Source organism: Cimex lectularius, unplaced genomic scaffold (genome assembly GCF_000648675.2).
Source record: "Cimex lectularius strain Harlan isolate CLEC.00 unplaced genomic scaffold, Clec_2.1 scaffold191, whole genome shotgun sequence".
NCBI lineage: Eukaryota > Metazoa > Arthropoda > Insecta > Hemiptera > Cimicidae > Cimex > Cimex lectularius.
The window spans coordinates 724346-738112 of NW_019392842.1; positions in this window are offsets into that span (position 1 = coordinate 724346).

The window sequence follows — 13767 nt, forward strand, 5'->3', positions numbered from 1 at the left end:
GCAGTCGAAAAATTGGCCAAGCATTGGTAAGAAGCTCACCAACAGTGTCTAGTCAGGTTGAACGTGTGTTTGTCGGCAACAACTCGGGGAATTCTCGAAACGGCACAACCAGCAAAGATGTGCTCTCTGTAGATGGAGGTATCAAGCTGGCCGGTTCTCGCGATCGCAATCGTACCTTGGAACCGAGGCTGATCTCTAAAGGTGAAAAACAGCTTAGTGGATTTGATGAACGTATCATTTCTTTGTATTTCAGATTATTATCGGTTTGAGATATTGCAGCTCATTTCCAAGAAGTCTATGGCGTTGAAGTGTCAGCGCCATTTATTTCTCCAGGGACCAATGCGGGGATGGAAGATGTTGATGCCTGTAAGCACCGCCAACTGACTATAGTTTATCCTATTGTTTATTTTGTTTGTATCGTTATTAAAATTCAATGATTCCGGCATGATATGCTACACAGATGGCTCCAAACCAAACGAACGAACCGGATCAGGCGTTTTCTGTACAAGCCCAAAACATGAGCAATCAAACTCATTAGGGAAGTACACTTCGGTCTTTCAAGCGGAAATACATGCCATCGATGCTTGTGTCCTGGAAAATATTAAAAGAGGTTACACTGACAAAAAAATCCTCATAAGATCAGATAGCCAAGCAGCTATTAATGCATTAGCATGTAAAAGAATCACATCAAAATTAGTTAGTGAATGCATCCAAAATCTCCAAAACCTTGGGAAACACAACAACCTGATGATATCTTGGGTGCCAGGGGTAACGAGAAAGCAGACAGACTGGCCCGAGGAGGATCTGCAAGACAAGGCCCCGAACCTATTCTTGTGATAACAAAAACAAATATAGAATCCTCCATCGCAGAATGGATCCAAGCAAAACAAAAGAAGAAGTGGATAAACTCTAGTGGTGCTAGACATAGTAAACTTATGATGAAACAACCCTCACCGAGACTGGCAAAATCACTGCTGCAATTGGAGAGGGCCAAACTCAGAGGAGTGGTAGGACTACTAACCGGTCACTGTTATCTGAGAAAACATCTACTCAACATGGGTATATGCAGTGATGATCCCATTTGCAGATTATGTAATGAGGAGGAAAAAACAGCCACTCATATCATCTTCGAATGCGAAGCAACAGCTCAATGGAGATTTTACCTAACGTACGGAAAAAACTTAGGGAATCAAATTGCAGCAGCAACAGTCAATGACCTGATACTTCTAAGAAGAAGAATTGAGTTTATTGACTGAACTAAGGAACTAGGAAGGTGCAATGAGCCAGAAGGCTGCAGTGCCTGGGGAATACAAACCCCGCTTCCTAGTATCCTTTTCCACCATACCATACCATATCATGATTCCGGCTCTGTAATTAACAAATCTGTACATTTGGCATTGGGGATTAATATCCAGTGTGAAAAAGGATTGTTCGCGCTGTGGATAGCAAGAACCGAAGGGCTTTTGGCTTTTGTAATGACAAAGCTGAAAAATCCTGGGTTGCAGGATACCTTCATTGTCCGCTGTGAAAGGTTGAAAGGCTTCCCTGACACCATAGAAGCCATGTACAATCAATTCGACAGCATCCAAGATTTGATGTTTCCGAAACTCGACGCGCTAAAGTTATTCAATAAACTCAGGATAAAAAAGTGCAATCTATTTATGATATATCTTAAAAGGGGCCTTATTCCATAATGTTAATAAACCATTCTGGCATTTACATAAACGGTAATAAGGGATTCTTCTCTGTTAAGACACAAATCGAACTAGTGATAGAATAAGCGGTGCCTACCTTTTCATAATAAAACAGAGAAAATCCCCCAATTGTTCCACCTGAGATATGCCCAAAGATTTAAAACATTTACTTTTCAATTGCCAGGAATACGAGGAAATCAGAGAAAATTTCATAGCAGACTTTTTGGAAATAGCGATTGACAATCCCTTAAACCTTGAAACAATGATAGCTTCAAGAAACGTGTTGATTTTCAAATTGATATTTAAATTTATAAAAAAAATGTAATTTAAATGTATAAAGGTATTAGTAACTATAGCGCATCTGGAGAAGGGGTGTACTTCCTTGTCGTCGGGTCCACGGCGGCGGGGGCGCTGGCGGTTCAGTATGGCGGAGCAGTGGTTAGTTTTTTAGTTAGTTTAGTAGGTAGCAGTATTAGATCGCCTTTGCTGGGCGGTGCTTTCGCCTTGAGTTCGTCTGGTACTTTCGGCCATCCATCTAGGGAGTTGTAGCCCACTCAATATGAAACTACAGAGACGACGCGTGGTATTGGTATAATGTGGTTAAGGATCGCGGCCCTGAAAAGGGGCACCTCGTCTCCTGATCCATGTCCTTCTCTCAATCCAGGTTCCTTCACTCTTTTCTGTGACCCCTCCCAACCCATGGTTACAAGGAGGGTGTCCGGGCGCAAAATAAAGGTGCAGCCGTGGCAACCTCTCTAAAGCACAAGCTGTACTCGTGTCGGCCTCGGGTCGGCATGGGCGGCGGGTGCCTTATCAGAGGCACACGAGGGTTAGGGTACCAGATCCTGTCTGCATAGACGGGGGAGGGTGCATAACCCGCTAGGTCTTCTCTTTGTTTCTCCTCTGCTCCTAAGCCCAAGACCGAGCCTTACAGAGGTAGGCGGCTATTCGTCGCCTAGCGGTTGGCTAACACCCCTCCACCGGATCTTTGAGGCGCTATTATGCGCCCCCGAGATGGGCCGCGCGGAGGCGTCCGGTCGGGATGTTGGAGGGGGCCAGTAGTGTTGCTCATGAGTACTTGCGTGTACATTTTGATGACTTGATGACTTATTCGGGCCATCCTTTTCTTCTCATTATTGTGCGCCACCTTTTTACAGTTAATCAGTTTCTAGTTATTAACTATAGATTTTTTTTTTATCGCTGTATTTCAACTACGAGGTTATATCAAACCTAAGGGTGCCAGTGTGGTTTGAAAAAAGGCCATTCGTAAGAATGAAGGGTGGCTGGATTCGAACCCAGGACCTTTACCGTAGAGTGATGATGCCACCGATGCTCCTAATTGAATCATTGTAACTATTTTAGCAAATAGACCGAATCTTTTTGAATTATTATTATTTTTAAATCTATAATATTAACATTCAGTTTTGTTTTTCTGTTGTGTTTCTTTCAAATAAACTAAACTCAACTGAAATTTAGTAGATTTATTTCTAGCTTTCACTGTAGAATTTCGAGGGAAAATGGAAAACTTATTTTCAGTCACGAGGCAGAAATCGAAGAGAGAAAATTGTTTTTCTTTTTCAAAAAATGATTTGTGAAGTGGTCGAAAAAGGATTCCCCCCGTGTCGTATGTGTATTAAGATCTCCTGGGCACAAATCGCACCCAGGCAATAAATAAAGCGGTCGATTGCCCCTATTGGCGATAGGGGGAGACTCCAGAGAGGAAAGGCGTCCGTTTTCCTTTTGGCCCTCTTTAAAAATACGGAGGGCAATATGGTATGGTGTTTTATTGTTGAGGCAAAACTACCGCCTTTTCATTGTCCAAACTAATGTCAGTTTACGGCCAAATACAAATAAGATTTGAACGGCTTTTTCGATTTTCCCCCTGTTTGAAAATCCGGTGGGCGTTAATCACTATTGTCCTTGCTCTAAGAGGAGAAAACGAACAACGTCCATAAATTTGGCCCGTTTAGTTAACATGAACGAAAAAGAGAGAGTGGGTTTTATTTTTGTTTAAATAAGTTAGGTAATTTTATTGGGTGGCTTGGGATCATGGATTAGTTTCAACAATTTAATAATCAATAATTATTCAGAAATCGTGAGATGTAGTCTGGTGTGATGTAGGTTTCAGAAAAACTTTTCTTTATCGTGCCAACGCTTCGATCTTTATTGAAATCATCTTCAGGGCTCAAAGTGTTTGTCTTCTGTGTAGTTGTGCCATTCTTGCGTGTCGTGTTGAGAGTGCCCTCCTAACAAGGGTTGCCATACCAAAGTTTTCGGCGAGGGCAAAATAGCGGTCATGACTAAAATCATCTCCGATATACCAGAGAAAATATGAAACTTCCAAATACCATTCAAAATAATTATTGAAAAGAGAACTGGTTGGAAATGTAAAGCAAAAGAAGATAAACGCTTTCTATGGTGTACGGACGGCTCAATGATACAGCAGATATACTTGCTAAAAATAAAAAAAGAGCCTCTAAACAACTCCTAGAACCAAATTCATTTTGTGGCATAAATTATAGCAATATTAAAAGTGAACTGGAATCTTGGGTAGCTAGAAAACACACCAAAAATCAGGCAAGCAAAAAGACTACTCGCAAAAACAATGGAAGAAATTGGAAATTCTTGTTAACAGAAAGAACATAAAAACGCTAACTGGTACATATTTTCATTATTCTATTAATTTACATATCATTCTATATATTCTTAACAAATGATTATTTGCAGGTCGTGAGATGAGGTCTGGTGTGACGTAGGTTTTAGAAAAACATTTTCTTTATCATGTCAACGTTTCGATCTTTTTCATTCACTACTTTTCGTGGTCCGCTTGACCAATTAATATCTTTCAATTAATTAAGGTATTTAGTTGAATTAAAAAAGTTAACGTCACGAGCGGGATTCGAACCCACGATCTTCGGCTTGACACGCCGTACTCTATCACTTGAGCACTTGTGACGTCGATCCTCCTGGACACTAACTTCCCATCTCAACCTAGAATCTTTTGAATTTGCCCCCCCTTTTTGCCATTTTTCAAATGTCGTGTATTCTATTTGATTCTCGGCGACAATTGAAATGGCCACAGTGTGCTTTAGTGAAGATATACTTCATTTAATTTATTAAATTCACTACTTTTCGTAGTCCGCTTGACCAATGACCATTCTTTCAATTAATTAAAGTTTTTAGTTAAGATATTGACTTTTATCTCACGCAGAAGAATGACACATCTACACGGAAAACAAACACTTTGAGCCCTGAAGAAGATGTCAATAAAGGTCGAAACGTTGGCACGATAAAGGAAATGTTTTTCTGAAACCTACATCACACCAGACGGCATCTCACAATTTCTGAATAATTATCGATTAACGGTCACTAATCACCACACATTAATAATCAATGATTTTATTTGGTTAGGCCTCTCTCTCTCTCTCTCTCTCTCTCTCTCTCTCTCTCTCTCTCTCTCTCTCACCAAATTGTCTGAGGTATTGTATATAATGTTGATAGTTACAAATTTAACAAAACGTGAAGAGTGGAAATCTAAAGGGTCTAAGTGCCATTTTGAAATTTTTCAGCAGGTGGGATTTTGTTGTTGTATGAAGTATATTTATGATAAATTAATTTTTGCTGTCTTAATGTTCTACTAATACATAGAGAAATCGTTTTTCCATGTTGTAAAGGTTTATTATTTGCTACGTTTAATTATTTTAAAAATGAAATATAGTTTGCAGAAAGTTCTATCGGGATAAACAAATTTCCTTCAAAACGCTTTAAGTCCCCACTTTAATAGCTTATAAATAATCTATGTGCCATAATAATTTTCCTATTCTTTTGTGAGAATTACAAAATGTTTTTGTGTGTTTTTGAGGCTGTTATCAAAATATGTTGTACATTAACATATTTAATATTTTTGAGCTTTATTTCTTATTGACCAATTTGGAAAGTGTATCGAAAAGATAATTGAAGTGATTAAATCTTTTTGAAAGGGTTCAACGGAACATTTCTCAGGGAATTGTTGTCAGTCAACGCAACTCATGCATAATCGTACCGGGGAAAATTCATTGTTCGATAATAGGCGAGGCGTTCAAAACACCACACAGACTCCGCCGGTAATTACGACGCGAACAATGCGGGGCCCAATCGTGTTTTAAAGGCGGAATATTTATCAATATAATAATCTCCTCACCGTCCGTAGCCGCCCTTGTGATGTAAGTAGTACAAACCTGAAAGAAGAAAAAAAAACGACGTATTAGTCACATTTTGCATGTTGGAGAATATTTTGGAATTTTGTAAAATTGCTGAGCAGTTTGTACACCCTGAGGTACGCACGATTCGACCGTTCTCGCCTTTCACCAACGTTTAAAAGCCTGACAGGGCTATTAATTATAATTTGCCACAGGAAAAAAACCGAAGGGTCATTTTGTACCTGTCAAATGCCTGCTTTAAACGAAAAGTAATTTAAAAATTAGTTCTTTTTAGGTAAGTAATTAATTAACAAAAACTAGTCTTATTAACTGACTACCAAGATTATTGGAAAAACGTAAGTAGACCTAACGGTGTGTGTCCACTTCTGCCGATTGAGAAGAGCCCGTAGCGCTCTCAACTCTGCCTGAGGGGCGCACCCGTGCGGTACGCGGAGATGGTGCTTGGCTTTATATTTGATGAGAAGTTAACATGATGTCAAGAGAAGGTATATCCTTACACTGTTAAAATATTGTTACCTTTGTTAAAAATCTTTCAATTAATTAAGGATTTTAGTTGAGATAAAAAAGTCAGTGTCACGAGCGCGATACGAACGAACCCACGATCTTTGGCTAGATACACCGCTACTCTACCACTTGAGCTACCATGACCTCAATCCACTCAAACACTAACTTCCCATCTCAACCCCCACCTTTTGAATTTTCCCTCCTTTTTGCCATTTTTCAATTAATGAAGGTTGAGATGGGAAGTTAGCGTCCGAGTAGATCGAGGTAACGATAGCTCAAGTGGTAGAGCAGCGGCCTTTCTAGCCGAAGATCGTGGGTTCGAATCCCGCTCTTGACACTGACTTTTTTTGTCTCAACTAAAAACCTTAATTAATTGAAAGATATTAATTAGTCAAGCGGACCACAAAAACTAGTGAATTTGTTAAAAATGTCTGACTCACTGCTTTGTTCGATTTTACGGATATGTGGCCTATTCCTCGGCCCGAAAAAAGCACCTGAGAAAGCTTGTTAGACTCTACCACTTTATATCAGGGTTATAAACTGGGTTTCCATTGCGCGAAAAATTCACTCGCTCAACTAAACACGAGAATTAATCGCGATACGCCTTCTCGGGTTTAGCTGGGTTTTCATTGGGAAACTTATCTCTTGTGCAGACCCAGCCGGGACTGCGCAACTTTTGGCGCGAGGATGTTTCGGGATGAACGGACCGGCTGTCAGTTTTTTAGTGCTCATCAAAGTGTTTCGCGTTGTTCGTTTCGCTCCGTATAAACAGACTTGTCTCCAGTATGACAATGAACCAGGAGGTGTGCCAGACTTATCAATGTATCACAGCTACCGATTTTTGTGTGATGCCATAGATAAAACTCATCAGAACAAGAAAAAGAGATGATGCTTAGAAGGAAATTAATACAAAATGGTACAAACTGTCAGTACTCTTAAAGCGAAAATGAAAACTCTAATGGGGTTCGGCGATTAAATAATTCTTTGATCCATTCGTTTTTTTGTTGGTTTTTCTATTTAAAATAAAGTATCGCCATGATAGCAGACGCTGATGCAGCAGTTTGTGCAGTTACAAATGACATGCTTGTCTCGCCCAACTGTTCCTCACTCATCTTGTTTCGCCTCGTGTAAATGGTTAGCCCGAGACGGCGTTTCGCTAGAAAAGTTTCGTGAAGCAGTTGCGCGAGTGAGTTTCGCGAATTTTAATAAATAACGAAGAGATCCTACGAGGCGGCTAAGGCCGGGACGTCCGAACCTCCGGACTAAACCATCGCGATCAGGCCATCTGACGCTAAAAATGCAATAACAAACATGTATAAAAGAAAGTGGCAGCGTCGGTGGGCCGGATCGGCAGAGAAGCACTCGCGTATCTAGTCGTAGGTACTTCGGTACATAATCGCATCGCTGTCAATAGGTGGCCCTAGACTTTACTCGTAGAAGAAGGGTCATCCTCAACCGATTAAGGATGGTCTATGCGAGGTTGACACATGGACACTTACTTTTGTGCCAAAACCAGCGTATATGTCTGGCATATAGAGAAAGGATTCATGTGTACCACCTTATTGAAGGGTGCAATTCGTTGGGTCCATTCTCTGAGCGCGAAGGAATAGTTTTGTGTACTTAGCGTGTGTTGAGAGTGAAAGTATTTATTGGCGTGAATGTTTACTGTAAGAGGACCAAGGCGAAATATTGAGTCCCCATCGACCCTTTATTATATTTATATTTAGTTTATTATAGTTTATATAATAGTTGTAAAGGTTGATGGAGGAATATCGAATACGCCACCATCCTAACTGAGTAATGGTATGAAAATATGAAAGAATGTATTTAAGAATGAATGTGAATGGGTTTGGATCTAAAAATTGCATTTATTGGGTGCTGAATTATCCTGCTGTTGACAGCACCCGGAGCTGGGTGATTCTCGAGGGATGCCGATAATTTATTGTAAATTACAAAAACTAGAATTGCCGGTGGACTGCGAAAAGTGATAGGCTTAACTCTGTTTGGACATTAATGTACATATTTGAGCTTACACAAATCAAAAAATCCAATCTCACAGTTTTGAAAAAAAACAACCTAACCTTTTTACTATTTATAAATTCTTAGCAAACTACCTCGATATAATTAACAGCAGCATTTTACATAATAATTTCTTATTAAAAAATCAAGAATTTGAGATGCATCCCCTATATCACGACAATGCCGATAAATGGACAGCTTTTTCCATCAAATTTGATAGAAAAATCTATAGAAAATAGGGGTTTCATCTCGGAAATTTACTGTTTAAAACCACAATTTTCACAACTGTAAGTAGATGTTGTTTATAATAGTCACAAAAAGTATAATTTTTATGCTAATTTAATTTAGTCCTTTTTCAGTGACTTATGTCTAATTGTATTTTATTTGATTATATAGTTGAAGAAAAAATTCATGCTGTACCGTCAACGGGTCACTTATTGTGTGTGAGATCTTATTGAGATATTCAAACGCGTTTCGGCATTGCGCCAACTTCAGTGAGGAAGGGACAAATTTTTATGCAAGTATTAAAAAATACATATATTTTATTTTCAACATAAAAAAATTGGCAAAAAGCGATAAGTTCTATTCCGAATTACTTTCTTCGATTTGTCATTTATGAATGGTTAATTAAAAAATGTGTGGTGATTAGTGACCGTTAATCGATAATTATTCAGAAATCGTGAGATGCGGGCTGGTGTGATGTAGGTTTCAGAAAAATTTTCTTTATTCGTGCCAACGTTTCGATCTTTATTGAGATCATCTTCAGGGCTCAAAGTGTTTGTCTTCTGTGTAATTGTGCCATTCTTGCGTGTCGACAAACACTTCGAGCTCTGAAGATGATCTCAATAAAAATCGAAACGTTGGCACGAGAAAGAAAATGTTTTTCTGCAACCTACATCACACCAGACCGCATTTCACGATTTCCGAATAATTAGTTAATTTAAAATTTACGGGTGGAGCTAGGAGTTGAAGTTCGACGAACCTTAGCCTGTGAAACTTTATCGAGAGAACAGGAAAATTCCGGAAGCATCTCAAAACAACGACTTTGCATTATTAGAAGTAAAAAACTACGACTTCCTGTATTTGAATTTTTTTCCAAAAGCCATTTCTTCCTATGAAGAATCAGAGGCGGGCTATTAAAACCTCGGTTCCTGCGGTTTTAAGCCGACAGGAGAAAGACATCTCGTCCTGGGCCCATTAAATCGAACGTCTTCCTTATAGAATCGTTTGCCGATTGGCCGTATCGAACTGGCTCCTTCTTCCTTTTTTTTCGATGCAGGGAAAGATTGGAGAGAATCCAAGTTTAGTGGGACTTAAAACCAGAGGTAACGTCCCTTTAACTCCTTCTTACGATTCGCCAAGGGGTTTCTGTAATAAATTGGACCACTTCATCGAGACTATTATCGACCAAAACACCTGCTGTATATTAGGTATGGCTTTTATCCTCTCATTTTTTCACTTTTTAAAATCCTTTTAAACCATCATCACCTTAATTGCTTTTTTGCTTCTTATTAAATGGAAAAAAGGGGGAGGTCGCCTTAATGACAGTCCTGAAGATTACATGATTTTATTACTCCTTGCCTCAAATTTTCAATGGGCTCATAAGACCTTCAATCAGTTTTTTTTCTCCAGAGTAAGTCAAACCTTCTCATATAAACTAAAACGCCTTCCAAAAATTTGCCCACTTTTTCACTTGGGACGAACATCGTATTCATTAAAACTAGTTATAAAAACTATATCCTAAAACGACAAATCACATTGAAATTTTAAAAATTGATAGAGTTATTGGTAATAACATCGGTGGGCACATCTAAATGGCAATAAAAAAATTAATATAAAACGATCGATTTAGTTTGAAGTCCTTTTATACACATTTACAAATCGCCTATCGCCTGGTAATAAATTTATTACTGGAAGATTAAAAAAATAAGAGTGAAGATAATTCCATTATTGACACTTACACCTAAAATATACAGAAATGGGATATAATAATAATACTATGCAGGCCCCTGCTGTTTATTTATATAAATAAATGGCAAAAAGGAGGGAAAATTCCAAAGGTGGGGTTGAGATGGGAAGTTAGAGTCCGAGTGGATCGAGGTCACGATAGCTCAAGTGGTAGAGTAGCGGCGTATCTAGCCGAAGGTCGTGGTTCGAATCCTGCTCGTGACACTGACTTTTTTATCTCAACTAAAAACCTTAATTAATTGTAAGATATTAATCGGTCAAGCGGACCACGAAAACTAGTGAATTTATACAAATAATTTTTTAAATTTATATAATACTAATTTTATTACTGAATTGAAAACAGAAAAAAATGTGAAAAGATAATAATTTTTTTACAACAGTATTTATATTTATATTATAAGTAAAATTGTTGAAATGTAAAAATTGAAAAAAAAATCTGAAACTAGGTGGAATTAGGGTATGAAGAATCATTCACAACAAATCTGGATGCGATGATAATTTAGAATGTTTGGTTGAACCCCACAGTTCAATGCCGTAGGTCCAAATTCGTTTAATTGTGGTTTCGAAGATCAGTCGTTTGTTGTGAAGCGGCAGTTTTGATCGTTTGTCTAGGAGTCATGAGATTTGTAGCGTCTAGTCAGTTCCGGCTCTTTTAGCCTTGTATGAGAATTCCAAGTTATTCTTTAGTCGACGTACAACAAATGGGTAGGGAGCCCAAGGTAGCGGACCTGGTTAACTATAGGAAGGATATGTGATGTACGTATAGTAGCATTATTTCATGTCGGAGGGGAAAGGTTATACAGGGTGACTTGCTACTCGTGCTACAAACTTCACCAGTAGATTCTTGACCCTAAAATGAACAAAAAAGTTCATATTGACCATGGTCCGATTCTCAACCATTTCAGAGTAATTTCGCTTTTTATCGATTTTGAAAGATATCACGTCCTGGCGTCGGAAAATCGTGATATCTTTTAATCTAAACATTTCTCTTAAAATCTATAAGCACCGTTGAAATCCCCGTTAATTTTTCAATAAGAAGATGAAGGTGGCAAAACGTTTGGGTCTTTCTTCCTTGACCTTCTAGCTGTTTGTAAACTTCTTAAGCATTACATACTAAATGGGCATTAAATTAAATTAAAAAATTTCAATGGAATTATGATTTTGATTCTCTCTAAAAATTAACGGGGATTTCAACGGTGCTTATAGATTTTAAGAGAAATGTTTAGATTAAAAGATATCACGATTTTCCGACGCCAGGACGTGATATCTTTCAAAATCGATAAAAAGCGAAATTACTCTGAAATGGTTGAGAATCGGACCATGGACAATATGAACTTTTTTGTTCATTTTAGGGTGAAGAATCTACTGGAGAAGTTTGTAGCACGAGTAGCAATTCACCCTGTATATTGGCTTTTATCTACATTTATTTTTATACGCTACTTTTTTAGCCAAGGTTCTAATTTGATTAGGTGAGCCTGTCATGAGCGATCTGATAGGACATCAGTTTCATCCGCAAAAGAGTGAACGGATGTGTCAGGATGGGTAGGGATGTCAGTAGTGTACGTTGAATAAAGGATCAAACCGAGGACACTACCCTGCGGGATTCCGGCCATAACAGGATAGTAGACAGAGCAAGATGTTCTCTGGCTGACCGGAATATGTGAGAGTAGCTGAAGAAAGGTTGCTCTTGAGCTTCCATAGCAAACTCGGATGCAAAACCCTCTCAAAGGCCATAGTGTTTCTGGTCAAGAGAAGAAGAGATACCGTCTGCAACACGGTGGCATTGCTGAAGACAACCAATAACCATCCCCAAGAAAAAATAAATGTTATTATTGATTATGTATATTTGCTAATGCATTGTTCTTTAGCATTAGTCAGTATTGATAGTTCATTGTTCCACAAAATGTTGAACAAAAAGTCTTTTTCTTCCTCTGGCATCAGTTTTCATTTAAAATGTGGAAAAACTCTGCCAAAGACAAAACAGACAAGCATACATTTATGTAAATAAACTTCCTACAAATAACAAAGAAAAAACATTAACAAACAAATCCGAAAGACAGACACACAGCGAATACATAGACAACCTAGAAATAAAATGAAAACAGAAAGCACACTGGTTAATAGTTTATATAAGTTCAAATCTGCACATATAAGTATATATTTATGTACACAGCACGGGTGCGGATTTCAGTCTTATCCGTCCAACCGTCGACGATGAACTTCAGAGGCAAAACCTTTCAAACTCTCACTCACTCTTAAATACTTCTTTCTTATTTACACACCATTCACTTATGGAGGAGTCGTCGATATTTCTCCATCAACCCTCGCACACTACACATTCACGCTAATAAATACATTCACTCTCAACACAAATAGGTTCGCAAAACTATCGATACTAAACAATACAACCTAACAACCCTGTTTCAAGGGATAAAATATCCTCATTTCTTCCACGAATCGGAACAGAGGAAAGAAGCTGACTGCCGTGTTCAAGCACTTTCTCATACCGGGAGGCATTCCTACACGGTCTCTGTACGGAGCTAAGGAGTTACACCCTTAAATTAATTAAGACACTTTGAGGAACCTGTCTCTGCATACCGGAAACACATGGGCTTCGGCCCATAAGTGTCAACCTCGCATGGCCTATCCTTAATCGGACCCCTCTTCTTCGAGACAGAATTTTCAAGAGCCACCTATCGACAGAGCTCTCCACCGACGCTGTCACTTTCTTTCAATCATGTTTTTTATTGCATTTTTAGTTTCAAGGGGCCGATCGCGGTGGTTTAATCCGGGGGGCGTCGAACAAAAGCACAACCAGAAGGTCGACGGAGAACCTATCACGGACAGCAGTAAGCGCACTGAGGGAATCAGTCCAGACATACAAATAAAATCGCAAAGTCAGACTTATAACAAACAGCTATGGTGTATAAAGCATAATATAAATAACGAACAATCATAACTAACAAATAAAAACACAAACTTAGACACAAAACAATCAAAAAGACAATGTAGAAATAAAGAAAAAAAACAGTCGACCAAATAATAAACATATAGGTTTAATAATTTTAATAATAAACACATTTTTTACGTTATAGATTTCATTTCAGCCTGTGAGCCTCGATTTTCTCCCTAAAAATATATATTAGGGCTGGTTGTTGATAATTGCGTTTTCGTTTTGAATGAAACATTATTATCTCCGTTATTTTATTTTGCTGTTACCTTTTACAGTTTTCATTTCAAACCCGAAGTTTCGGCGGCAAGTAATTCACCATCACCAGCTCTTCAATAAACCGTCCAGTGGAAATTTAATAAGAGCGTCATAAACTTTTAAAAGGTTGTAAATTTTTTTACATCCATCTATTTGCCTCTTTACGCCGGAAATA